At 41.8% G+C, this 25,938-nt stretch overlaps 1 protein-coding gene and 1 long non-coding RNA gene across 4 annotated transcripts in view; both read left to right on the top strand.

Annotated features, from left to right (window-relative positions):
* The window catches only part of LOC142415112 (uncharacterized), a 29,327-nt gene extending 14,962 nt beyond the window's left edge, over positions 1-14,365 (top strand). Inside the window, exons 2-4 of the long non-coding RNA XR_012777292.1 lie at positions 4,801-4,892; positions 6,303-6,465; positions 13,303-14,365. This is a non-coding gene — a long non-coding RNA (uncharacterized LOC142415112). The remainder of the gene's footprint in view (positions 1-4,800; positions 4,893-6,302; positions 6,466-13,302) is intronic.
* Positions 14,366-21,737: 7,372 nt separating this feature from the next.
* Positions 21,738-25,938, top strand: part of ACSL4 (acyl-CoA synthetase long chain family member 4) — a 43,124-nt gene continuing 38,923 nt past the window's right edge. Inside the window, exon 1 of one of the 3 annotated variants that reach the window (XM_075513118.1) lies at positions 21,738-21,829. The gene's annotated coding sequence lies outside the window, so the exon portion shown is untranslated. The remainder of the gene's footprint in view (positions 21,830-25,938) is intronic. The other 2 variants (XM_075513122.1, XM_075513119.1) reach the window with 2 other exon arrangements.

Here is a 25,938-nt window from a genome sequence, read left to right as displayed (position 1 = left end):
TGAGTGAGTCCTTTCTGCTAACAACTGCCTACGGTACGTGCTGATTCCTTGTTTTGTTTGACTCAGCATGAACATGGGAAATAGACTGATCAGTTTTGATTTCCATTTTTAAATAATTTTATTTTACTTCAGTGACAGGGCAAGAGAATATTAAACGTAGCCTTCAAAACTGTTTAGTTTAGGAAAAACATCTAACCATGAATATTTCCTTCACTGTTAGTTTTGATAAATGTAGCATGCTCAAACTGAGCACGAGTGAGGAGAAATACCAGTTCAGAAATAGGTTTCTTTTCTCTTCCAGTTTTTATATATAACTTATAAAAGGTCATGTTCAGAATAACTGTTGGTGGTTCATTCTCAAGTTGTGGCAAAAAAATTGGCCCTCTCCTTCCTAGGGCACAAGAAGATGCCGCCCAGCAAATCAGTGAGGTCGTATCTTTCTTCTTGCATGCGGGTATCAGCGAGTGAAATAATGAAGAGCTAGTGGTTATATTGTCATTAATCCCCAGAGTAAATATTTCCCCCCCCCAAATATGGAGATGCTTATAGATACTATACTTTTTCACTATAATTTTCATGAATTATCTACAGTTCACATTTTGAAAACTACATTTGCAACCAGAAGCGCCTCTAGGGCAACCACTGGGACAAATTCAATCTGGTAAGCCACTCAGTACAGGGTGGCTTTTTCATTGTTATTTTGCTGTTTGTTTGGTTTTTTCCTTGCTACAAATCTAGGTTCATAGAGATTCTTCCATCAGTTATTCTGACTTCTTTCTGTTTAGTCAGTTGCTCACATGTATTTTTTATGAATTTAAAGAAAGGTTTGTGGTAGTGTAATTGCTGATTTCCTCTCAAGGAATTTTCTTGAGAGAAAGATGAAAGGCTGTTGCATTTATCGTGTCTCTCCCTGTCAGCTAATTTAGCTAGAACATATGCTAGACAATACTGAAAAAAAGTAAACGTCAACTTGAAATATTCAAGATAGAAGCTTAAAAAGCATATCACATTTTCATGTTTTTTAATCTGATGGACTGAAAATAATTATTTAAAGCACCAACAGAAACTTGTTAGATGACAACTGTGTGAACCAGCTTTTCATTGAATCACATTTCTGTCATGTTTGCAGTATTTGACTTATTTTTTCCCTTACATAAAAAGCTGCAATATTAATAGACACCAAAATAGTTGGAGGTAAAAGCAGGGAGAAATAAAGAAATATCATGAATGTGCGAGGTATGCTTTGAGGTAAAGAAAATCATAGTTAACAGTTCATCTGCATGTTAGTTACCCATGTTGAAGTTAGAAGGTCGAACAGTACTGTCAGTGACTGTAATACAGGTTGAGGGTGCATCTGAGAAATGGTGATCGGTTTCTTTGCAGGTTCTGGTGTTAAATGAGTAAAGGCATTCTCTGAAGTTGTTTGGAGCTTGGGAAAAATACTTTTGTTAAGATGAGTGTGAAAAAAATGGATCTGCTATAAAACATATACAATGTGTCCTTTGTGAAGGACAATCTTCACAATGTGAAGAAAATTAGTTTCCATCCAGATGTTATTTATGTGTTCTTCTTAAACTTGAAGTGTCTTGAGAACTAACAGAAATGACTGCTCTTTTCACACATCAGTAACTAAACATTTTATGCCCTCAAGTGCTCAGTGACATTCACTCCCTTTTGTGTTTGTTTAGCCATTTTTCAGTTTTCAAGGCATTTGCGTTGTCCAGTTCTAGCACCATAATATTGCTAAGTATAATAAAAGGCATTTCACAAAGAATGACCCAAACTCTTTTTCTTGGAAGCTCAGCCTTAACAGCACTTTTCTCACTGTTGCCTTCCAAGTCCAAATATTATATTAATATAATGCACACTTATAGATGCTTATATCCACAACAATTCAATAAACTTCCTAACAAGGCTTAGCTAGTCTTTCAGTGAACCAGACCCAAATGGAAGGTGATCTCTGAAATATCTATAGGTAGACTACAAGATACTTTTAATGCTGATGTCTCAGAAAAATAAGTGAAGTCAACAAAGGAAATCACTGATGAACTTGATTGCCGTATTAGTTTTACAAGAATTGTTAGCCTGGTTCATGTTTGTTGGAGTTGATATTAGCTATGACTGGTATACGTAGGAGGTATGTGATTCTATAAATCTACATAGATATGCAGGGAGAAGAATCTGTGCTTTCTAGTTTTGTTCTATTTTGCTGTAGTTTGTTGGGCACATTGCCATCTGTGAAGACTTACTGAAAACCCTTTTAGTTAAGACTGAGTTCAGTCTTAAAAACTGGAATCTAACTTCTGATTATGAGACATTCTGTCACTACTTGTGAATCTCAGCCTGAGAGATTCTGAACACTTCTGTCTTCCCTAAACTTCTGTGTGGAATTTGCCTTTATTATTAACACCACAGCGACATTTGGGATGCAAAATCGGGGAACCGCTATATTTAACGTAATGTAAAACAAATGTAATTCCAGTCTCAGAAACAAAACAAAAGGTAGAAAGGAGAACTATTACATGACGTAATCTCTGGTTAATTAAGTTGTACAAAACTTGTACTATTCCATTCTATCATGGAATAGTATGTGATCAGGTATATTATGTCATATTACTGTGTTATCACTGTATTTTTATGGCTTGTGAGATTTAGGGAAGGAGGTGTTCAATACCTCAGCTTTTACATTGATATATCAGGTGGTGTGCGTTTTTCGCAAAGATTTCTGAGCCAGACATGGGTTCTGTTAGATCCTCCTATCGTTTATTAGCATACATAGATATCAGTCACACTTTTTAACATTTCTGTTGAATATAATCCATTAAAATACATGCTGTAAAATACCAAAAGGCTGCTCTTATACCCTTGTATTGGGTTTGTGTGGCAAGGTTTTGGTAGCAGGGGGGCTACAGGGGTGGCTTCTGTGAGAAGATTCCAGAAGCTTCCCCCATGTCTGATAGAGCCAATGCCAGCTGGCTCCAAGATGGACCTGCTGCTGGCCAAGGCCAAGCCAAGCCAATGGGCGACGGTGGTAGTGTCTCTGAGAGAACGTATTTAAGAAGGGGGGGGGGGGGGGGGGAACCAAAACCTGTGCAATTGCAGCTGGAAAGAGGAGTGAGAATATGTGAGAGGAACAACTCTGCACACACCAAGGTCAGGGAAGAAGGAGGAGGAGAAGGTGCTCCAGGCGCTGGAGCAGAGATTCCCTGGCAGCCCCTGGTGAAGACCATGGTGCGCATGTCTTTAGAGTTTGTTTTAGTAAGTTATTGAGGAAAAATTGGTATACTTATGTGTTTTCTGTGCGAGTTTATGTGTTTCATAAAGTGTAGGAGCCTCACACAAGACAGAGGTCACATCTAAGTTCTTTGTTATTGCAAGGTTTATTGAACCATGTTGTTCAAAAGCCTGTATGGAATAATGAGCCCTCTAGTGGTTGTTCACCCTCTTAAAGTCTCATTATAATGTTCTATTAGACAATAAACCCCCCCGCCCTTTCTTTTTCAGTAGCAGCACAATTTTTTGTTGTTTTTTTTCTCTTGAGGATGTTGTTATCGCTACTTTTCTACGCATAGGAAATGAAATAGCAAGAATTGGACTAGTTCTGTTCTAATGATACGTGACACGCCTGCATGATACATGATGCTTTTCTATAAGGGAGTTTTACTTTAAATACCAAGAATAGATGCCTGTTTCCGCAAAAGGTGTGATGACAGGGCACTGGGTCACCGGGGGCTTGGCAGGGGCCTAAGCGCATCAAGCATTTTTTGATACTTCACACATTGATAGAACAAATGTTGGAAAAAGGTGTCAATGTTTGCAGAAAGGAAGGCAGGAATCGTGCTCTCTCCTGGTAGAGCTGAAAGAGGGAAATCGGTTTCTCAGTTCTCTAATGAGGTGGGGTAGGAAGGAACCAGCTCTAAACTGCAGCAGTCACTGGACTGAAATTTAGTGATAAATAACTTAATTCAAGTTTTCTTGAAATGTGTAAGGATTGCATTTTTTGGAAAGGAGTTGATATGTAAATATAAGAGGGTTTTTTGCTTAGACCAATGTAATGCACAGTGTTTGAAGGAAACAAGAAAATACATATCTTATGCAGATTTAATATCTCCGCTTATGTTCTCATCTCAGTATTCAGATGAATCCTGTAGTCGATGGCTCCTTTATTCATACTACATCAGTGAATGCTTGCTAACAGTTTTCAGTAATAGAACAAGGAAGGCAAAAGAGTTTTTCTTTTTCAGGTCTGTGATTTCCAGATAGCTCAGCCCTTTTTAGTCTCTTTCCTAAGTCTGAGAAATATTTACCGCCGAGCGCTCTAAATTCATCAGGATTCATGGCTTACGTACATGTGAGCAGTTTAACAGCTTGGCTGACGGTGTGCATCGTGCTTCAGAGGCAGCTGCTTTGTGTTTTCTCCTCTGGCTGATGGCTGGGAAGACTTTTTCCACAATCTCAACCTTGACACAATCGTTTCCTGCCCGGACAGGGGCTCCGGCCTGTGGTACTGAGTACAGGGGTTTTACCCAGCAGATCATATTGGACTCAGTAACAGATTTTTCCATTTAGAAACTCTGACTAATGGTGAAAAGAGGTACCCAAATTATTGCCTTAAAGCCTTCTTTACTATAAACAGAGAAAAAGGGATGAGCAGAAACTGTAGTGTGGGTGCATAGCTCAAAGGAGTGGCCAGACCTCCGGAAGCAGGTAATTGAAAACTTTATCCAATAAGCGGGGAAAGAAGTAACAAAAATATTTCTATCCCAGCTTGAAACATTTCAAGTTATTCATGTTTTTCAGATCCATTTGCTGCTCTTATAAAGTCCAAAGAGCACAAATGTCAGCTAGATAAGTGAAGAAAACTCTACGTTCCGTCATACAAGCAGAATAAGGTACAGCTTTCTCATTAAAAGATTCTTTAAACCTTCACCATAATACAAGTACATGCCCTCTCCTGTTTCTGTAATGCCATGAGGCACCTGCAAATTATGTAAATGAAACAAGGTATATTTAAAATATACTTGGTATCTATATAATTGGTACCTTTACCTGTGAAGGTATTTTCACTGGTATCTTGTGAATAGAGAACACTACCTGCTATTACTTGACAGGGAGGTGATATTAATATGGAAGAAAGTGCAGCATAATCAGTGCCTGTCTAATTGGTATTATCAAAATAATTCCTTGTATTCTGAGAACTATTTTGTAATACATCGGAATCTGACTTTGTTCCCCCCAAAAACGTGACAGAGGCAAACAAATTATTTGAGCGGTGCAAAATAAGTTCAAAGCGTTCTACTGATACAGAATTAATTCTAACAACAGTGCAACATCCTACCAAAGCACTGATTTCTGTGTGGAGATCTTAATGTCTTCCCAAAATTCTTTAATATCTTTTGGATGGTTTTGCTAGCTGGCAGGTCTGCTCTGGCTCCCGTTAAAATATAAAGCAAAAATTGCACTGTTACTTAAATCAGTCACCTGAAACGTGTAGCCCTGTTTGAGCTTTTGAAACCTTCATTGGAAGAAAACTCTGAAAACAGACTCTGGGTTAGGCAGTGCTATATGCATATTATCTCAGGAGATAAGTGGGGAAAAGGTTTAAGAAGGGAATATATGCCCTGTATTTCATGGTACTGTGTCCTGGTTTCAGCTGAGACAGAGTTAATTTTCTTTATAGTGGCTGGTATGGGGCTATGTTTTGGATTTGTGCTGAAGACAGTGTTGATAATACAGAGATGTTTTAGTTGTTGCTGCACTGGTCAAGGACTTTTCAGCTCCCCATGCTCTGCCAGGTGCAGAAGAAGCTGGGAGGGGGCACAGCCAGGATAATTGATCCAAACTGACCAAAGGGACATTCCACACCACATGGCGTCATGCTCAGTATATAAAGCTGGGGAAGAAGACGGAAGGGGGGACATTGGGAGTGATGGCGTTTGTCTTCCCAAGTCACCGTTACGCGTGATGGAGCCCTGCTTTCCTGGAGATGGCTGACCACCTGCCTGACCATGGGAAGTAGTGAATGAATTCCTTGCTTTGCTTTGCTTGCGTGCACGGCTTTTGCTTTACCTATTAAACTGTTTTTATCTCAACCCTCAAGTTTTCTTACTTTTGCTCTTCCGATTCTCTCCCCCATCCCATCGAGGGGGAGTGAGCGAGCGGCTGCGTGGTGCTTAGTTGCCGGCTGGGGCTAAACCACGACATACTGCATCTGTGAATGCGATGTGTACGTTTGGTATAGAGCTTATACAACGATGCTTGACATTAGTGTTCTAAATTTCTCATTATGTGCACTCTTGCAGAAATGTTTATTTTCCTGTAAAAGAGGTCTATAAAAGCCTAGAGAAGAAGTCATCTGGAACGAGGCAATTCTTTGTGAGAAGTTCTAGGACAATTCGAGCGACCATTTTGCAAGACAGAGTACTTGAAAAGGCATCTAGGTAGAGCTACAATGCTGGCCCTGAGGTATAAAACAAATATCAAAGTTTGGACTAACTAGTTTGTTCATGCAGAAACTATGGGGTTTGGAACTCTGGAAGAAAAAAACTGAAGAGGAATTGAGATATGATATTCAGCAGTAGTGTTGAGCACGAAAAAGGTTCTTTGTGACTTGCTTTTTCTGCTTTGAAACATTGTGAGCAAGTGGGCTCACTCAAAGGATGTAATTAAACCTGTCTTGGGTAGAGGGGTGAGTTCGGAAAAGGGCTTCAAGTCTTGCAGTGACATTAGGGGAGAAACATCAGATCACTGAGGCATTGTCAGCACCAAAATCCTTTCTGCAAACGTGTACTATTACAAACATGGTGATTTTTTTTTTCTGTTCAAAAGATCTTGCAAATGTTTTCCAAGTACCCACTTTGTATTTTTAGTTAGCATTTGTCAATATTTTAGTCAACTCACCATCTTTTCCCCAAAAGTTTTACTAATAGTTGTAGAGAGCATAGAGGCACTAGTGATCAAACTGAGAGAATTGTTCTGTCTGTGTAATGAATGCAACGTAGATCTCAACAGATTAAGTTTTATTATTCGGCTTTATTTTCAGCAATTTCTGTCTGCCTCCACCCCAAGACAGTACTTAACTTTAATATATTGCACTTATCTAGAATAATTCTCATGAGGAATTAAAAGATGTTTTCAAAGTGACACAGGTCTAGTATTCCTCTTATTCATTAGATATCTTTGTATTTCAGTAACAGATGGGTGGAAAAGCTCTGAGGGAGACAAACCTTTGTTTTCATAGTGGGCTACTTATCTAGTAACTGAAGAAAGTCTGTGGGGAAGCCTTATACAGCTCATGTGAAAATTTCTTAGCTGAGGCAACTTATCTGTTCTGTGAATAAGGAAACCCCACAAATCTTCTGCTTTTCTTTCAAAAAAACAAACAGGGAAAAACCCCCAGTCAAGCAGATGAGTGCAATTTAGTATGATTAACACTTAGCCAACACTTGGTTTTATCTGCAGGGTTAACGATAGTTCTTACGCATTCATCCCCATGCTTTCTAAAGCAGTTTAAACGTCACCAGTAGTTGGTATTTTGAGACTGTGTTTTTGTAGAAATTGAAACGTCTTGGGTTGTAAACATGCAGATAGTACACACGTGAACTGATGGCAGAGAGATGTGTGCAACCTGCTCAGCTGAGGCACCTGCCTGTTTGATTTTGCACGAAAACGCTGTGCACACCAGCGCACACGCCTGTGCTTCAAGCCACGGTTTTCTCCGTTCCCACGCGTGTCTAACTCCTCCCCTCTAGGGGATTTTTAATGAGAGAAATTAGGCTAGACCTCTGCATTCTGCAATAGAATCTTTTGTCGCAAAAGTGCTTGCATTTTTATTTGAGAATAAAAAATGAAATTGCACAGCAGGTGTCAGCACAGGTCCGGCTTGATTTTCGCCTGGTTTGCACCTCTGAGAAAAAAAGTCAGGCTTCCAGTCTTGTAGTGGTTCCTGCTATTAAAGAGATGTCCTTTCCTTTCTTCGAAGCAGGTGATTTTTAGCAAAGAAATGGAAATTACCTGTGCCACTGGTCACTGCGACACTACAAAGGCAGAGTGGTTTTGGGGAAGATCATTAAAAAAAAAAATCAGTAAAGGATGCAAGCAGCACAACTCACTAGCAATTTGGGATAGAGCTTGCTGCATAGGTACAAGTTGTGTCAATAGAATGTCAAAATAAAGAGTAAATGTAACTCTCGATAATCCTGCTGGAGTACTGCTACACAGACACAGATACGTCTGCCTATTAGCAGAAGCAAGAGGCTTCTACAATGTATTTTTGGATGTTGAATGGCGTGAATAATCTGGAATATTTGGGCTAAACTGTAAGGAGTAGAGCATAGTAGCCTAAACCTTGTAGAACTGAAGATTTTAAAATTCTCAATCAGATTCTGAAATTTAATTCCCAGGTGCTTCTTCCCTCTCCTCTCTTCTCTGATCCTTAAAAGGGGGGGTGTTAGGGAAAGGGGAGGGTTCATGTCTTCTTGTAGTTTGCTTTGAAATATCTTGAACCAGAGTTCCCAGAAGGTCCACTCATCAGCTCCAGCTTTTGCACCCATTCTGTCTCCAGAGAGGCCTAAAAAATGACGTTATCATTGAATAGTACACACCCTTCTTCAATTTCCTCACCTAGCCTGTGGGGAAAAAAGCAGGAATCCTTCTGGGAGTACGTTGATCATTAGATAAAAACTTGACAGCATTTATTTATGATTATTTGGGGTTAATGGCAGGCATTTTAATCTTGCTCAGCTAAAATTATTTATTTGTTTATTTGCCTGAATCACACGTTTCAGTATTTGGCACATTCGGTACCACCTAACACCCAGGGGAATGTCTTAGACCTACAGACTTACAAGATTATTAGGCTTAATTGGTATTATTACTGTAGACCTCCCATGGCATTGAATATGGCTTGCTTATTTTAAACTTTTTAATCCAGTATTAAGAGGAATTGCCGTTAAGTTACACCATAGAAAAATAATTAGTCTAAATTGAGTGGTTGGTTTAAAACTGTTTAAGCCTCCTGTTCATCACAAATCCTCTACCATTTGTCCTGCACTCCCTTACGTTTGTGCCAACACTTTCTATAGCATGTGGGCCAGGCAGCGTAGCACCAGAGGGGTCATACTGGCGTTTAATTTGATAATATTTGATAATGTTTCAGTAATCTAAGTTGCTGGCCTCTTAGTAAGGACAGAGCCCTATGCTGCTGAAGCCAATGGAAGCTCATTAAGTGCCTGATCCAGTTCTCATGGAGTCTTGTTTGTGTGGAAATATCTGTCCTTGTTCCTTTGCTTTGTGCGATAGCTTCCCCAGGTTTAATTATGTCTATTTGCAGGATGAATTCTGAAAGGTCCTAAATTTTGTGCATGGGGTGTAAAGTAATAGGAATTGCATTGAGGTAGCATTTGCTGGTTTTACTACATAAAACCAGAGAAAATTGGATAGAAGTCTCATAAATTAAGTGATAGGTTTACCATTAAATGAGTAGCAGAAGTAAAAGCAGATGTTTAGAAATTAGAGTGTCATTTCTGTTTGTAGTGCTTCCCCTATACTGCAAGTACTATATGCATTTCACGTGCTGTTGTAGCATATTGGAGAGGCATATAAAAGTATTTAACATTTGAAATGATTAATGGGGGGAAAGGAAGAAACAGTAGCATTGATTATAAATCTAATTTTGTGAGTAAATTTGAACAAGGAGACTGGTGCTGTAGTTTTTTCTCATCTGAAATTCCTACCTGAGGCATTGGACAAAGCTTCTTTCACAAGATAACTAGGACAGACCCAAGACTTCACTATAAAAGCTCTATGAGGAAAAGGTATCCCACCTTATAAGCTTTTCCTTGTTTTTAACCCTGTGCGTGGGCTGAAGTTCATCAGGTAACTTCTGTACAACAGCGTAAACAGCTACGTATGACTTAGCTAGTTAAAGGCCCGAGGGTAGTTTTAAACTTGAGATCAACTTCCTTTTTTGAAAAGAATTTGATATTGGGTCAAAATTTCAGGTATACAAGATTTGCATGTGCAGAGTCATGTGGCAACCTGGTTTACCATGGAAATGTTGAATAATGTTGAATGATCTTTTATATTACCAGCACAAGTTGTGCAATGAGAGGTCAGTCCTTAGTAAACAAGGAATCCATGGAAGAAAAAGAGCTGGGAATTCAAACCTGTTTAAAAAAAAATAGGTAGGCTTCATTAGATCTGGTGTTCATAGCAGTAATTGTTTATTCTGCACAGCAATATTTCCGTCTATAGGCTTTCTCTCCTGTGGTCAGCCATTTCTGGGAAAGGAATTGAAGGCCAGTGTAACGTTGAATAAGGAGGTAGCTTTTAATTCCCTGCTCTTCAGCAGCATCGTGTCAAATGCTCAAGTTGAAGTTTCTGACTCCCTAATTCTGGTACAAAAATCAGATATGTTTCAATATTTCTACATTCTCTGCACTTCACGGGCTAATACTAAGAAGCATTTCAGTAAAAGATGGTACCTGGAATTACAAGGTATTGCAGGCACTGTTGTGAAAACGTATACTTAAATGTTTGGCTGCCATCAGTACTACTTTGGATAGACTGAATGAAGACATTAAGACAAGAGCAAAACTCAGTAGCAGTTTATGCTAGTATCATTTGGACTGGTACTGGAATGGCACATTCAAATCAGTCAAATCAAATCAAATCAAATGAGATAAAAACAAATTGAAAACAGAACAGATAGCTACTGCAGTTCTGTAGTGTTCAGCCACGTCAGCAACATCACTCCACTTTCAGTCATCAAAAATATTTCCAATTTACCCTTCAAAATATTAGAAGTAAAATACAATGGGAGGATTTTGGCAATCCAATTTATCTCATTGGTTTTGTTGATTTGTTTCGACATCATACTCGGCGTGATGATATTTGCGTACTTGTCTTCCTGCGTGTCTACGGAGAAAGGCTACCTGATCAATGGTGTAAGACATTCACAAGAGTGGGTCTTCTCCCCAGTCCACGTTGTAATAACCACTTTATGCATCTTTAAATTGTATTATTAGCATTACCTACTTAATTTTCACAGCATCTTTGAGCTACCAGTACCCCTAAGTTGAAAGGACAAGCAGTTTGTTTTAGTGGCAGAACTTGGGAGGATACTGATGTCAATCACTACACTCATAGCGCATTAAAGCCTGGTGTTGTTGCTGCCCACATTCCTTTTCTCCCCCTTAATGGGTACATAACAGGGATCAAAATCTGAAAGCAACCTAGGTTTGCAGTCTGTGATGAGAGGAAGTTGGATCTGGAAGTTCTCTGCTCTTTTATTTCTTTGATATTGCTTTGCAGAGGAATATGAATTGCATGATTTAATTTTAGGGAATAACCGCCCACTTGGATAGATTAACAGGTAATTTTGAAAGTAAGCCAGCCTATCCAACCCAAAGGTTCTGTGTCCCAAAGAATGAATCACTGAGTGAAATTTTCTCAGGACTCAAATGTGACGCCAAAATTCCAGATGAATAAAGATTGGTTTATACTGTGGAAAGATACATGAAATGTAGATGGCAAAGTCTATCCAACATACATACATGCTACCCAAAAACTATGTCTGTATCTTACAGATCCTCCAGGTACTGTTTTCTACAATATTTCCCATTAATGTATCTGAAAATAGACTCTAGCGATTTGACATTCACATTTATTCACTGATGGTAGTCCTTTCAGAGTATGGATGTGGGCTCAGACCTGTTTCCAGTGGTGCTTTCATGGGATGGGAGCCTAAAACACCTGCTCTGTTCCTTTATATTGGAAGGTTTCTAATCTAAAAAGACATTGCTGGATTTCCTTTTCTTTTTCCCCTTTACCCATGATCTCTAGCTAATCCTTGATTTTTTCTGGAGTTGAGTGAAAAACAAACAAAACCAAAAACAAACAACAAAAACCAGGGATGCTGGAATTGTGTCAGTATAAATAAGGAATTTCTTCAGTCATTGGACAGTGTGACATCTTTTGTCCTGCACAGAAGAGCCCTGGTCTGGACCGGACCACTGAATTGTGGTCTTTCCTGATTAATTGCCTTGACAAGCTTTCTGCTTAAGGTGTTTTAACACTTCTGTAACATTTAAAATCAACTGTTTGCACTCCAACTGCACAAAAAGCATTGCAAAGCTTGGGGGATGGTCTGCCCCCTTCTCCCAGCCAGCCAGGTCTGCTTTGGGGAACACGGACACAAAACATGTTCCCTGTGACCGTACTGGAAGTTTGCAGTTAAGTTCGATGGAAGCAGATTGCAGGCTGGATTCATAAAGAAAAAGAAATAGAGTAAATGACTTTATAAGGGAGTGTGTTCAGATATAAAATAAACTTTGAGAGACAGCAGAGATAAAAAGGGGAAAGAGTGAAATTATATTCTATTATGTGCTTTGTAAGTCTCCAAATTATAGAATTTACTTTTTAATGTGATAAATTTGCTCATAAGAAGGAAGGAACTTACCACACCAGCCCAAGACACATGTAGCTGGTATTTTGGGAGTTCCGAGCTTACCATAACATACATAGATCCAGCGTGAAAACATGTCTTAGAAATATATCTGCTTTGTTTTAAGCAACCCTTTACATTCTGAGAACTAGCACATAGTCCTCCGCTACGTACTGTGCACTTGCGATTTTCAGAGCTCGCTGAACAGCCTCCGCGGGCAGACCTAACTGATGCTTCCACTGTGAAGAGCAAAGGTGCTGCCACTGCTGTGCTCCGTTGCCCTGAACTAAGACGTATGCGACTCTTGACTTTTCTCCTGAAGGCTGTTACTGTAAATACTGATCAATAATGCTTAAAGAAAAAATATAGTGCTGTTCGTAGCCTTGATAATCAGGAGATAAGCAAGGCAAAGTTTGTGAAGAGTAACATCTCTTGTTAGGCCCAGTGAGAAAGTTGGAAGATGTCACGAAAATCATATTCAAAAACTTGGTGAGAGATGGAATTGCTCAGGCTGTTTGTCTAGTGAATATAATGTACCTTTTGTTACCCTGTCTGTTTTTGCACTACCTTCTAATTTTCTCAAACTCCTACAAGTCTTTTATTTGAAGATGCTTCTACTGTATATTAATGAAGAAGTTACATTATCTAGGCAACATGGGCTGAAGCTGAAACTCCCCCAGCATCACCTTTCTTAACTATCATTGTCCAGTAAGAAAATAGGTCTGTAAGTGATACTATTCATCTGAACAAGAAGAAACTGTTACCGTGGTATTTGTCAGCTCTGTGTAATGCTGATACCTGAGCTGGCCTTTGGAGCCAGGTATCGTTGCAGATAATGTGACGGTGTCTACTTTCAGGCAGTTTTGAATTCTGACTACAAGACCAGCAGCAGGAGCAGAGAACACCTCAGAACGCAGCCATTCCCCACCCCACCTCCAGCGCCTGCAGATATTCAGAACTAGGTTTCATTCACAAGCATTTACTTCTTCTATAACTGCTACAACAATAACAATTTTTTCTGCAAACAATTTGCATATATAGTGTCCTGTGAATAAATTAAATAATTGACCCCAGGAATCAACTTGTAATAGAACTACTGACAGGAATGAAAGCACAGTCATTACAAGTATTGTGCAAGTGAAGCGTATCCTATGAATATTTCTTGCATATATGACGTTACTTGTAAACCCAAGGAACAACGTGTACGAGTAGGTAGCAGCTACTGATATGACAAACTGATTGTGTAAGTAGAATTCTCTTCTGTTTTAACAGCAAAAGGGAAGTCAACGTCACAAGTGCCAGCATTTGAAACGGTCACGGTGGTGTTAACTTCACCACAGTGTTAAAGATTGAAGGTCACCTGGACTCTTCATTAAAAGTGCTTTTATTTTACAGAGCCGAGTGCTGAGTCAAATCCTTCATCACATGGGCAGTACTTTTTAAGATAAGCATTCAAGTGTCTTTTTGAAAGACGCTGTGTTAAGGTGTACTTCTCATCTTTGTATGTCATTTCTGGTTTCTTCATGGATAGATATTTTGTGTGCCACAAATGTTTGTGAATGGAAACAGATCAATTTAGACCCGAAGATTTTCACAACGAGGCTACTATGCGAAGGAAATGTTGACTTGATGACTGAAAAATGCTACTAAGAATGTAGGAACTTGTTACTCTGGCATCTTTGTCCATGTAAGCAAGAGCCTGTATAGACATATGTGGATGGGGGGGATAAAAGTGTGTGGGGGGAGTGTTTTGTGGGTGGCTTCTAAAGGGTCTGAAATAGGTGACCAAGAAAAAAAAATCATGCACATTTATGACATTGTTCAAGGTAATATGTGAAATTGCCGAGGGAAGTCTGTACCTCTACTGCAAACTGTCCATAAATAACATTTTAAAAGGCTCTTCTCCTGGAATTTGTGTTCTTTTTTTCACTGCTCCACAGTGCTATGGAGGCAATTCTGCCGGACTGATGGGAAACAATGCAGTGATCAGTCAGCCCCTGAAGAAAGAGCTTGCGCTAGAAAAAACAAGATACGACTGAAAGTCTTGCTGCAAAGACAGAATGAAAATAATGTAATTTGAATTCCAGGAAAATCCTGACATTTTGACAAGCTGGGTAAATGAGATTCTGATAGGTACTTCATCTTGTAAATCATGACAGAAAGGATGGAAGCTGGAAGGACTCCCTACGAGTTCAGGAACAAGCTGAAGCAGAACTGCTGGAGCATGTCAGGGCAGACTGGCAGCTTGCTGTAATTTAGACAGGATGTGTAGAATACTTTAAGACTGGAAGGCTACCTAGTTGCTTTAAAGCATATATAATACATCTGCCCTTGGCCTGGAGTTTTGTGTTGTGACTCCGTAATTTTACCTTCTGGGCACAGCGATCTCTGAAAGAAAAGAAAGTATATTTGATGAAAGCAGGACCGGTTTGTACTGATTCTTATAGGGATATGTAAACAGAGAAAGAGATGTTCCAAGAGTCATTTACAGTTTGTTTAAAAAAAAATCACATAGAGGAGTTCACAGCAACAAGAAGATTTTATAAGACTTGCATAAGTAGATTGCCAATTTATCACCAAACAATTTTCAGAAATTACTCGTAGCTGTGATTTTACATGAATAGGTACAGAAAAGAGCTCGTAGTCTGTCAGTGTTAAGGACTATGAGTTGTTTTATGGTTTTTGCTTTAAGAAATGAAATATCAATAAACAAAGAAACACGACATTTAATCTTTGTGTAATAGTTACATAGGACAGCAGTTATTCTAAATTAAGTAAGTATTCCTTCATGCACCAAAACATGTTTTGGACATAAGGTTATGTCTGTCCTTCATGCAAATCTGCTGATGTGTATTCGCCCCCAAAACTTACAGGAATGACTACAAACAGATAAGCAGTAAGTTGAGTCATTCTAATCTCACCAACATTACTTCTCACATTACAAATTTGGAGGAATACGTGCACATTCAACTGCTCCCTGTGAGAACGATTTGTATGGGAGTACAACAGAGGATATTGTTTGTACTTGCCTGTTACATATTCTTTGGAAATGCACTTCAAGTGGCAGCCAGCCCACAGACATACATGATTAGGACTTGTGTTATCTTTTTAATGGAGTATCATATTTTTATAAAAATTGTGCTCACAAATTGGAACAAAGTTAAGGTGAACAAGTAAATTTTTTTGCTATCTAGTTTCTAAATAAAAAAATTTAATTGTGGAAAGTATCAATTAGGAGGTTTGCCTTGCTGTTTCTGTCAAGACAAACTTCTGCCGTGGCATATGTAAATAGAAAAACTATTGAGGTCAAGATCCTTGCTGAATTTTAGTCTTTGCTCTAATGAATTCCCCAGATGGGTTCATACTAAACTAGGGCACCATAGTGTTGGAAATGTTGTGATTCCCTTAAAGAAAACGGTAAGACTCAAGAGATTCTGATGAGAAGAGCGTGGAATAGACCGGAGGAAGACAATTATTTAGCCATATTTTTAGCCATAATCTATTGTAATCTAACGGGCTCTTTATAGTAAGCCTGGCCTGCTGTGGCTATTGCTAACTGTGGTTGTGCACTTTACACTGGATCTTGGGAAAAATTAAGAAAACATTTCCTTTTTACAGCACTTTAGTTTCTTTCTTTTGAATGTTTCTAGGCAGCACTAGAACATATTTCATTATGTGAGAACTACTTGAAGTCCTCCTTGTAATGACTGTTCAAAGTTCCCTCTAAAGTCCAGAAAATAATTTTTAGGCACTTTGTTTTGTGCAGCGATCTAATGATTGTACAGTTGCATATGCTCTACTAATAAGACATGTAACTGCACCAACAAAATGAAATTTAGAGTGCCAAATCTTTCCCTAGATTTATTGTGGTACAGATCAGAAATATCTCTGTCAACACTGCTTTCCTTTCTTAAAATGTTTCTTCTTCAGTCAGGAATTCCATGTTCATATAGCATCCTGTTTAGGATCTGATACTCTATAAAGCTCTGCTCCTGATGGGGCTTTTCAGTTTTGACATGAAGGGTACAGTAAGACAACATTGAAACGGCATTCTCCTTTGACTTCATGTAGTGTGCAAACCTACCGATCTCAATGGTCCTGTCTACGAAGTGCTGAGTTGACCCAAGATCATTAAATAACTAGGTGCCCACTTGGATGAAAGAATCAAAATCCAAGCACAAAAACGTGCATGCGTGTGCTATCGTAGCTGTGGTATCTTTGAAGCCTACTGGGCTGTATGTATTGATATGGAGTGCAGCCCCCTATGTCTGGTGAATTAATTGAGTATATCACAGTCTCTGAAATGCTGCGGATATTTAGGTGTTGTGGGGCGTAACAGGTAGCTGGGTAATACTACAATAAGTTGTCTCTCTCGCTGCCTAAGCAGGCAGAAAGTTACTGTCAGGCATTACCTCTGGAAAAGAAAGTAGCTCTAAAGTCTGCACGGCTCTGAGCAGGTAATGAATGTGGTGTTTTTACAGAATACAAATGTTATGCCTGCAAGCAGGTACATGTTTCTGCTTCATGCATGGAACATGGCTTAAACCAAAGACTTAATTATGTAATGGAAGCATACGTTCAACGCTTGCAAGTTGCTGTACATTCTTCTACGTGACTCAGAATGAGAAGTTGTATCTGGGTAGATCAGGGTACCAAAACTGATTAAAGGGTTTTAGTTCAGAAGACCTAGTGACCTTGGTCTCTACCTTCCCCCTGCTCTGTCCCCAAAAGGCCCACTATGTTGGCCGTAGGTACGAGATGTGATACACATTTTTTAATTCTTTATGTAAAATATAGAAATTGGTTATTTTATGGCAACTGTTATAAACAGATTTGCAGATAATTTTCCAATCTGCTTTCATGTATAAGAGTAAGAAGGGAATGGAACTAGCTTGAACAAAAAGCAGCAAAGAACAAAACGCTTCACACATTTGGAAGCAGGCCCCTTCTCTTAAAACACCGCCCTTTATTCAACAGGCCTCCCCTCAATTCCCCCCTACTTGAAATTCCTCCTCGAAATGCACTTCTTTGGAGAGAGCAATAATCCTTCGTGTCACCAAGCGAGTATGACTGACCGCTATGTTGGGTTTGTTGTGCTTTCTTTTAAAACCCAAGAATCAGTTTAAAAAGATCTAGAGTGAACAAAAGTATGTTACTCCTGAGGAGCAGAGTTAGTGTGGAGGTCTAACGTGCTTCCGCTTTTTTTTTTATGATGTGCTCTAAGTATATTGAGAAGGAGCGGAAATACAATTTAAAAAAAAAAAAAAAAAGGAACACATTAAAACTTTACCAGCCTGAGAGAAAACTGAGGCAACTTATTTTGGAGAGCGCTTGCTACAAAATGGTGAAGTCTGTGTAGGAAATTTGTTTTCTGTTGTTTCGATTCTAACTGCACGCTCTGTGAAGGAACAGGATTGCATCAAAGAAATAGTTGATTTCACCAGTCACTGCTCCTAGTGTAAATAAACAACCCGCAAGGCTCCAAATATTGATTTACTACTTAGATTAAGAGTGCTAACATTATGCAATCCCTTTGCTGATATCAGGAATGAGGTGAGAAGTTGTTGACTATTTCCAAGCTATTGCCCTGAATCCTGGGTGAAAACCAGAGACCTTCGAGCTTGGCTTCAGTCTCTCCTCAACGTACCTTTCGCTTGCTTCTTTTTGACCTCTGCGGTAAGGATGAAAATTAGCGTTGGTACGGAGCAACTGCACTGTCTGGGAAGTTCCGTTACGCTGATCGCATTCCACAGAGATCACTGCTGGGGTTTTCTTACTGGAAAGGTACAAAGCAGTTGCAACACGAGAGAAAACAAGAATCCTTTCAGTCAGATTTGGTTTTAAAGATAGTGTGATGTACTCTTATATAAAGGCAGTTTTAATTTTTGTTTGTGGACTCCTAAAATGTTTGCAAAGGCGTTTCTGAGCTCTTGTAGTGAATGGAAGCTTCCTGACAACAGGCTTGCTTTTTTTAGCTACCTGTTTTGAAGCCTTTGGAAGTATTCCACTTATCCTCAGGGCATTGCTAGTTGACCATAGCTTTATCTGTAGAGAGCAAATAAATCTGTTCCTGCTTTGCTTTCAGAAAAGAACGTTTGAGAGCTTTCAAAGAACTAGTTTAAACATAACTATTTCTTATGACAAATAAAAGAGCAACTGCTATGTCAGTAAATTCAGTTCGGCGTTTGCACACCTATAAGCTACAGGAAAGGTTTCCCATCGTGCTGTTTCTAAAGCCTCCACAGAACAAGGTACATTTGGCTCTTTGTAGTAAGTTTAATTTTAGGCCTTATTATTGTAAGCATAACCTGACAGGTTGTATTTTTTCCTTAGATTGTAATTAACCAAAATTTGTTTCCAACTTTGCTGAAATCATTAATTTGACGTAGATGTTCATCCTTCTGAAACAAAAAAAGCATTGTGCTGAGCGCCTCCGACAACACCACTGAACCTGGATGTCACCCAGCGGTGCCCTGCTTGGGGACATGGGTGGACAAGCCCCGCAGGCACCGGCATGCCCCACTGAGCCTCTTGCTATGGCACGCGAGGATAGCTTGTCCAGGGCCAAGAAGGGGTCGATGAGGAGGTTTCCAATAAGGATGGCATAAAGGAGGGCATAAAGGAAGAGGTGAGGGAAGAGTTGCAGTCAGTAGGAGTGCACAGCCTGCAGCACTTGAAATCCATGTGGGAGCACGAACATGCAGTCTGAGGTAGCCAGATGGAAGCTGCAACTTAAGGTCTGAGGTGCTATGAAACTGGACCTGGAAAACATTAGACTTGTCGGCCTAGAAGAGAGATGAATGAGGTAGTAGTACGAGGAATCTGTGGTACAAATCTATAAAACAAGGAGTGGCATGGAGACAGTTCAGAGAGAATGATAATTCACGGTTAATTACCGCAAAAGTCAAGGGACATCAGATGGAAATGCCAGACAGAAGGCTCAAAACATACAGAAGTCATTTTCACACAGCATGACGTTGAACTGTGGAACTACATCAAGCTGTAGATGCCAGAAGCATATAAGGATTAAGAAAGCAATGGGATTTTTCTTCCATTAATTTGTCTGTCACGAGCAGACATAGACCACTTCTAGCTAAAAGTCTCGGAGATGCAGAATTCATGATCTTCCCAGGAGATAACTCTCCCGTTGGAAACAGCATGCTGTGCTAACTCGGTCACTGTTCTGGCCCGCTGTGGCCATTCCAGGGCTCTGGCTGGCTTACGCACAAGACAGGCTTCCTTACCCACTAGCAGGATACATCACAGTAAATCCAAGCTCAGTTAATTCAAAACTTAAGACTATAGGAAGTATAAAATAGTTGGAACAAATTACAAGTATATTCTCTTACACATTTGCTGTTTATGAGAAAGATTTAGAAAATAGGCTAATGTGTCAGGGCTTTAGTTGGAAAAAAAATTTGTAGGGAGTTTGTTTGCCTAACCGTTCCTAAATACAGAGAGGTTAGATCAAAAAAATATTTAGTCTGCATAAAACAGATGTGCCTTTGGGCATCTTGCACAATCCAGGCCCTCTCATTAGTGATTATTTGACATTAAGCAAAACAATGGGGTTTGAAACAAATTAGAACAAAGTGAGAGTAATAACAGACTGCCCTAAAATTCATACAGCCCAAGCAAAGCAAAAACCACAGTGATTCAGTTCAGGCCCTATCCAGGGAAGTGATGCGCTTTTTGCTTCTCTGAGAACTATTAAATATAACACCCACATTGCATATTCAGTTCTTGCCAAAAAATTGTAGCCTCCTGCAAGGTGTTGTCTTTATAGGAACAAACTCTTGTTACCAAATATAGCTATGGCTTGTTTTGTAATTTTGCTTTTTTCACACTCTGTCCCGCTCCATATGGGGTGGGGGAGGATTGCGCTGGACTTCTGCGCAGCGTAGATGGAGCATGAAATGTTTCCTCTTCCTTTACACGTTGTTAAGAAGTGGCTATGTGTCTTATCAAAAGTTGAGTTATTTTGCGCTAGTTCTCTTCTGAAGAAGCCTCGGACTCCAAAACGTGTAAAACCATCTGGCAAGCTCTTGCATGAATCATAGGGATATTTGTGGCCTCCGGCTTTTTGAACCGCGCTGTGAGTAATCCCAGTTGCTCTCGTCAGTGCTGCTGCTGAAGCCCATTTCTTGTGTTCTGAGGAAAGAACGTAGGGGCCTCCGACTCAGCTTGGTGGTCTCCAGATTGTCAGGAGGCAAAACTGCGTAACAAACCTCTGTGCTGCCTAGTCCAGCCCGAAGGAGCGGGCCTGGCGGCACTACCGCTGCCCGTCGGGGCCTGCCAGCAGGAGCGGGGACACTGCCCGCGCTCAGGCAGGCTGGGGCTGGGGCTTGAAGTGGTTCTTGCCATGTGCCCATAGGTCTGACTGTCTTTTGTGAGCCTCACTGTTAAACTAGCGAACAACATGGCAGCACAGCACAGCCGGGTAACAGGGCTCTGCCTAAATCATGTTTGCAGCCTGGTTTCCCATGGCATCCCCCTGCCCCGTGAGGTGGCAACCCCCCCGGGGAGAGGGGACGCCTCTGGATGCGTGAGGCCGCACCTCAAATACTGTGTTCGGTTTTGGGCCCCTCTCTACAAGAGAGACATTGAGGGGCTGGAGCGTGTCCAGAGAAGGGCAACGAAGCTGGTGAAGGGTCTGGAGCACAAGGCTGATGGGGAGCGGCTGAGGGAACTGGGGTTGTTCAGCCTGGAGAAAAGGAGGCTGAGGGGAGACCTCATCGCTCTCTACAACTGCCTGAAAGGAGGGTGTAGAGAGGTGGGGGTCGGTCTCTTCTCCCAGGTAACAAGTGATAGGACAAGAGGAAATGGCCTCAAGTTGCACCAGGGGAGGTTTAGACTGGATATGAGGAAATTTTACTTCACTGAAAGGGTTATCAAGCACTGGAACAGGCTGCCCAGGGAAGTGGTGGAGTCGCCATCCCTTGAGGTATTTAAAGGACGTTTGGATGAGGTGCTTAGGGACATGGTGTAGTGGTGGCCTTGGTAGTGTTAGGTTTACGGCTGGACTCGATGATCTTAAAGCTCTTTTCCAACCTATACGATTCTGTGATTCTGTGTCTCCGGCCCAGCGGAGCAGCACGACACAGGGCACCGGCGAGGACCCTGCAGCCGCCCGCCGGCCGCCTCACGCCCCCTCGTCCCGCCCGCGACCCCCGGCCGGCGGCGGCCGCGCTGCGGGGCCGCCCCCGCCCCTTCCTCCGCGGCGTCGCGTCACGGCGGGGTGGCGGGAGGATTGGACGGCGGAGCCGGCAGAGCGGGGGCTCGCTCCGCCCCCCGCCCCCCCCGCGCCCTCAGCCATTTTAGCGGCCGGTGGCGCCGCGGGCCCCCTGTTCTGCCGGCAGCGCCGGGACGAGGCGGGCAGGCGAGGTGAGTGCGCGCTCTGTGCAGCGTAACGGCCGGGGCGCGCCCGGCACGGCCCGCGGAGAGCGGCGACGGGACGGGAGGGGAGGGACGGGGCAGGGCAGGTCCGGTCCCCTCGTTGCTCCTCGGCAGCACCTGGGACCAGGTGAGGGGCGGCAGGGTCGCCCTGCGCTCGGGGGAGGGAGCGGGGCGCGGGGCTGGTCCCCTCCGGACCGTCCTCCGCCCCCGCCGGGGGTGGGACCGCGGTCGTTGCCTGCCTGGGCGGAGGCAGCCGGGTCAGCTGAGGGAAGGAGCGGGGGGTTACGTGGGGTCAGGTCCCTCCCAGCCTCCCTAGAGCCGCAGGCATGGCTCCCGGGGCGCCTGGGCCGGGAGGATGCGCCCGGGCTCGGCACCCCGGTGCCGGGAGGGGAAGCGCGGTAGGCCCCGGGCAGGAGCTGGCCGCGGCCCCTGCCCGGGGGCAGCGGCGGGCACTGGAAGGACTGCCTGGAAGCGCCGAGCGGGGGGCCCGTGCTGGCTACCGAGGCTAAACCTGCGCGGGAGCGTCCGTTCTCTGCACTGCCGTGCCGGGCACAGCCCGTTCCCCACCTGCCGGAGCATCTTTCCGTCGGGCCTCACCGCCGCTCTTGGGGCCGCGCCGCCGCCTCCCGTTGTTTCCCACCCTTTCCTCAGCCCTTCGGGGCTGACCGCCAAGCGCTGCTGCTCCTCCGCTCGCTCGCCTGTCCCTTGCCCAGCTAACCGCTCACAGAGGAGGCTGCCCGCTTTCTCCGCTCCCCTCCTTGCTGTGCGTTAGCAGCATCCCTGACTGCTCCTCTCTGCCTTCCTGGGAAGCCAGGGGGTTGCATGGGCCTGCCCAATACATCCACAGCGCTATCTCCTCCCTCAGAGCCCCCCCGCCCCCTCCTTCTAGATGCAGAAAAGGAGGCTGGGCTCAGGATATGGTCTGATGCTGATGTAGCACACGCAGAAACCCAGGAAAGTGTGATTCACTGCTCGATGCTACGCACAGGGCATATTTTTCTATTTCGCGTCATAGGAGCACCTGTTAAAGTAAAGCCAGAAACCAGTTGAATATTTTTGTTGTCCTGCTCCTCTGAGGTAAGTTTTGCTGTGTGGTCTTCTAAAATATCTTTGTACGCTTTACAGAGTTTTGACGCTTATTTGCAAAGCAAGCGTCTGTGTGTGGCGTGCCTCCCCCGGCCCAGGCGTCTGGACACATAGTGGGCCCAGGGCAGTGGGCTGTACAGACCCCCGCTTACCTAGTGCTGCTCTTGTACCTCCTGCTTTAATGAAATAATTATAGCAACTTTTGAACTATTTTGTACTATAACCCTTTTTTCCCTAACATAATTGTTTCATATTTGATTCTTTTTTTTTTTTTATGAGTATGCTCAATAAATATAGATGGAGGTTACAGAGAAATTTGGTGTAAATTAAGAGTTGTTTCCTATAAAGTAAATGGACAGCTGTAGTCCCTGATGGTTGTAAAAGATGGTTGTCAGGTTAAAGATATTACCTGTCCTTACTTGGTTGCTCTCTTCATCTTGGACTGTTGTAGCATAAAAATACAAATATGACATGTTTTGTCATGTACTGTTATAGACAAACTTGCATTTACAGCCTTGCCAATTTGAAGTGCAAAAATTGGCAAATAAAGCTACAAATAGGAATTAGAAACATAGGATTTTTTTCTTTTAATTAAGTTCTACTTTTTGAATCTTTGGGATTTGTCATCTCAGACTAACTGCAATGATTAAAGACACGGATTTTTTTTTTTCCTAAGATGTGAAAATCTTACATTTTAAACAAATCCCCAAACCAGTCTTTTCTCCCAAACAAGAGACAGAATGAGCAATGTTCCACAGTTTCAGAAAGACTCTTCGGTTTCATTTTTTTTCTTCTGCTTTTCATGCATAGATACAAAATTTGTGTTTTCATACAGTTCTACGGAAGCCTTAAATATTTCCACATAAAAGTTATTTTAGAGAATATTTCATGTATTTTTAACTGACCTCCCATTTCTTTGTATTTGCCAGTTCCCCTTCATTGTTGTCTTAAACTACAGAACTGGATAAACTTGAAACAGACAACTTCCTCCCCAAGACCCCCACTGTTATAAGGTTTTCATGAGGTGTTAATTATTTGGGTATTTGCATCTCATGCAAACTTTGCTTATGTATTACCTTTAACACTATCTGTAATGTATACTGTGCAAGCAAGTGACAGTGTTGCCCATTGCTTGCTGATTGAATGATCTAACATTTATGAGTAGCTATAAATTTTCAGCACAGTAAATTACTGCTGTTCAGTGGATGACACCTCCTTCTAACACAAGGATTTTGCTTCAGCCCTTTTATAAAACTAGAGAAACCGCTGTTGAACAAATCACTAAGGCAAGGTGTTACATATAAATATATTCCAAGTGACATTAAGATATGTATCTAGTAAAATAGATGCACCCTATTACACTGTTTTAAATGAAGTTAATACCCAAATGAAATATTAAACAGTAGCCTGTGCCAAATAAACATGCAAAATCCATTGAAGTTAATGATTAATAAATTGTTAGGTAGTTAACTTCACAAATGAATGACTGCCTGTTTATAAGAAAACTGTTCTTAATAAGGAATTATTTAAGCTAAAAAAGAGTTGGAGTTAATTGTTAAGGGAAATCTTCATTTTATATGCAACTAAGCATGTGGTCGCTGTGCTTCAGGACATTTATTTTTTCAGGAGAGAAGGAAGTTTCATGGAAGGGGGGCAGCAACTTCCTGGGAAACAAAATCTAGAGTTTTGTTCCATTTGTTCATATCTTGGATCGTTGGTTAGATGGTGCAATGTCTTGCACTCTTTTTGTGGAGGGCTCATCTCAAAAGCTGGCCATGCTGTTTAATTTTCCTGCATTTCTCAGCAGCTAGACAGTGACTGCTTTGGTGTTCCTCTTTGTTTCAAAGTTACCTCCTCTTCTCCCTGTAACTGGGATCACTCTGTCACATTTCCATTTGGAAGGTGCTTAGGGGAATAGGCTAGCTGTACAGAAGGGCCCAAGGGAAGGCTTAAGAGAGTATTTCTCCTGTGCTCATAGAGCTATGCTTTACAGTGGATGGGAATTATTAATACTTTGCTACTGCTTTTCTTTTGTTTCCTTGGGGTTTTTTTTGGTTGGAGGTTGGGGAGGGAAATGCAGATTGTCCATAATCTGCTGCACTCTTAGTGACTGCATGTTTCCTCAAAATCTTGAACTCGGTAGATAAGCACATAAAAATGAAAGCTGAACGCAGCACTAGTTATTTCTTCTGGAGCCGCTCACTCACAGAGTAACTTGTATCACACTGGAAGTAAAACACATGCTGGATGTGTGATGGGTTTCTGTAATGATCTATAGTGGACATGAAGCCTGCCAGCACCAAGGCCCTTTCTCACAGATTGCTGTTTGTGGTCCGTGTGGTGGATGGGGAGAACCTTGCCTTAATCCCGGATAAGCTGGAACTCCGAGAAGTGTTCACTTGTTTTATACGAACGTGAACTAAAAGATACTATATGGATTAAGACTTGTGCTTGCAAAGAGGCAGACTTCTGGCCAGTTGCCAGAGTTGCTTGAGAGATGTGGTTTGTTTTCTTTTCTGCAGTAGGTACCAAGCATGATCCACATTGAGCTGCTTGGCCGAGATCAACAAAAATGATTGGACAGAACTTAAATAAACTACAGTAGGTCTGCTTTCTCTGCCCCACTTCTTCTTAGGGCTATCAGGTCCTACCTAACACTTCATATGAAGTGTACTCATAATCGAGATACGGCTTTAATCGTGTGCCAGATGTGCATAACATTATTTACCTGACCAAGTGCATGATACAGAGGTTAGGAATGAGTGGTGGGGGTGGAAATTCCTTATGCTGCTGCTGTTGTCCTAGATAGGAAGCCTGTCTACTATTCAGGCTACCGTGCTACTTTTGACCCGTGCTGCCATAGCTCATAGTAGCTTTTGAGTCAGGACTAAACTTGGTGCTGGCTTGAACTTGATCTTCTCAGAGGTTAGATGTGAGGAGTGTGTGTGAGCAAAGCACGTTGGTACAATTGGCTGGAGAGTTATTTTACATTTTGAGATGATCCCAAATAT

This window comes from Mycteria americana, chromosome 10 (genome assembly GCF_035582795.1).
Source record: "Mycteria americana isolate JAX WOST 10 ecotype Jacksonville Zoo and Gardens chromosome 10, USCA_MyAme_1.0, whole genome shotgun sequence".
NCBI lineage: Eukaryota > Metazoa > Chordata > Aves > Ciconiiformes > Ciconiidae > Mycteria > Mycteria americana.
The sequence above is the reverse complement of the archived record's forward strand: the minus strand, read 5'-3'. Positions and strand labels throughout refer to the sequence as shown.